This window comes from Elephantulus edwardii, unplaced genomic scaffold (assembly GCF_000299155.1).
Source record: "Elephantulus edwardii isolate Elephantulus edwardi_28Jun2011 unplaced genomic scaffold, EleEdw1.0 scaffold00259, whole genome shotgun sequence".
Classification (NCBI taxonomy): domain Eukaryota; kingdom Metazoa; phylum Chordata; class Mammalia; order Macroscelidea; family Macroscelididae; genus Elephantulus; species Elephantulus edwardii.
The window spans coordinates 2999577-3002466 of NW_006400009.1; the positions used below are offsets into that span (position 1 = coordinate 2999577).

At 35.6% G+C, this 2890-nt stretch overlaps 1 pseudogene; it reads right to left on the minus strand.

Annotated features, from left to right (window-relative positions):
• The window catches only part of LOC102862646, a 13138-nt pseudogene that overhangs the window by 9949 nt on the left and 299 nt on the right, over positions 1-2890 (minus strand).

A 2890-nucleotide genomic window follows, 5' to 3' on the forward strand; every position in this document is an offset into this window, starting at 1 on the left:
GCAGAATAGAGCAGGGTTTAGGGCTGTTGTGCATAGGGTCGCTATGAGTCACAAATGACTCGATGGCACATAACAACAACAACAACATCATCACCTAAGACATGAAAAACTCTACCACAGCGATGTCTTATAGGAAGCAGGCTACCTCACCTCCTATGCAAGCCTAAAGCAAGTTGTTACCTCCAAAAAGTGATGCAGTATCAATATATTTCCTGAATCCAGAAAGTCTGATAAAACTTTCTGACATAAAATTTAGAAGAACAATGATTGAATATTTTCAAGAGGTGAAAGACAAACTTGAAGAATTACAGGACACAGCAAGCATAAACCAGGGATAGCTAAAAAAAAAATGCAGATAAGACAAATGAGGCATTAGAGGCTCTGAAATAACAAGAAATGACAATCCAACATACAGAGCAATGTTTCAGATGCTATCAACATGATGGAGGGACACATGAACAAGGTTGAAGAGATGGAACACAGAATGAGTGAAATAGAAGATAGAATTGTCATCACTGGTCTGCTACAACAAAAAAGCAGAATCAAAGAGGAAGGGGAAAAAAGAAAATCTAAGAATAATGTGGGACACAGTCAAGACAAATAACATGTGCATCATCAGAATACCAGAACAGGAAGAAGAAACTAAAGGCACTGAAAAAGTTGTGAAAGAATTGTTAGAAGAAAATTTTCAGACATAATGAAGAATGAGAGAATCCATATTCAAGAAGCTGAGAGAACAACATACAGAAGAGACCCCAAAAGAAAAACATATCATAGTCAAATTTGCCAGAACCAAAGATAAGGAGAGAATTATGAAAGTAGTGAGGGAGATGCAAAGAGTAACCTATAAGGGAGAGCAGATAAGATTAAGTGCCAATTTCTCAGCGGAAACCATGTAAGCAAGATGACACTAGAATGACACATATCAAACACTCAAAGAACACAACTGTCAACCCAGCAAAATTGTCCATCAAATTTGAAGGAGAGCTCAAGATATTCTCAGAAAAACGGAACTTAAGTGAGTTTGTAAAAACAAGACCAGGGTTGCAGGAAACACTGAGAGTCATCCTTCTTACAGAGGTGCCACAGAAAGCAGCATGGACCAAAGTAACTAGCAACAATGTCAAAAAGAATGCAACAAAATGATAGCAATGAAACCTTGCCTCTCAATAATCACACTGAATGTAATTGGTTTAAATGTACCAATTTAGAGAAAAAGAGAAGCAAATTTGGTTTAAAAAAAACCCAAAGTCCATCAATATCCTGTCTACAAGAGACACACCTGAAAAATGAACATAAAGAAAGATTAACAATAAAGGGGTAGAAAAAATATACCAAGCAAATGGCAACCAGAAAAAAAGCAGGAGCAACAATATTAATCTCAGACAAAGTAGATTTCAATGCAAAAGTCACCATAAAAGATAAGGAAAGTCACTACATAATGCTTAAAGAGTGAATAGAACAAGAGGACATAACAATAATAAATAACTATGCACCTAATGAAAGACTTGGAAAAATATATAAAACAGATGTTAACAAAACTGAAAAAGGAAATAGACAACACTACTATAATAGGTGGAGACTTCAATACACCACTCTCAAGAAAAGATAGAACTTCCATAAAGAAACTCAACAAAGACACTAAAGAATTATAAACCATGCAATAAAACAACTCGATTTTCTAGATATTTATGGGCCAATGCACTCAAAAACAGCACAGTATACCTTTTTCTTCTCCAATGTGCATGAAACATTCTCCAGAATAGATCACATTTTAGGTCACAAGGCAAGCATCAGTAAATATGAGAACATAAAAATTATACAAAGCTTCTTCTCAGACCACAATGCTATAAAATTAGAAATTAATAACAAGAGGAAAAAGAAGAAAATGTACATTTGGTAGTTGAACAACACCTTCCTTGAACATGAGTGGGTACAAGAAGAAATAAAAATAGAAATTAAAAAGTTTTTTTTCAAACAAATGACAATGAAAACACAATTTACCAAAATCTCTGTGAAACAGTGAAAGGAGTAATCAGAGGTCAATTTATAGCAATAAGCAAACACATCAAAAGGCATGGAAAATTGGCCATTGACTCTCTAACCCAAAATCTCAACAAATTGAAAAAGAACATCAAGAAAACCCAACACCCTCAAAAAACCCTGAAATTATAAAAATTAGAGCAAAAAGAAATGAAATAGAAAACAGGAGAATAATTGAAACTGTTGACAAAACTAGGAGTTGGTTCTTCAGAAAGGTCAATAAAATTGACAAGCCACTACCAAAACTAACAAAAGAAAAGAAGGAAAAGATACAAATAATCCAAATAAGAGAAATGGGCAATGTCACAACAGAACCAATTAAAATTAAAAGGTTAACAGTGGAATATTACAAAAAATTATACTCAAACAAATATGAAAACCTAGAGGAAATGGGCAATTACTTAGACAATAACAAAATACCTAAAATGTCACAAACTGAAATTGAACACCTGAACAGACCCATTGTTGTTGTTGTTGTTATTGTTATATGCCATCGAGTCATTTGTGACTCATAGCAACCCTATGTACAAGAGCCCTAAACACCATTCTATCCTGTGCCAACCTCACCATCTCAAACATACTCATTCCCACCACTCCACTCACAGAATCGATCCATCTCATCGAGTGTCTTCCTCTTCTGCACCATCCCTCCACTCTTCCAAACATGATCCCTCTCCAAGGACCAGTCCCTCCTTGCAACATGTCCAAAGTATGTCAGACGAAGCTTCAGAATCCTTGGCTCCAAGGAGCATTCTGGCTTCACCCTCTACAAGACAAACCATTTGTTTTCCTAGCAGTCCATTCAACACTCTTCTCCAGCACCACAGCTCAAAGGCATCAATTCTCT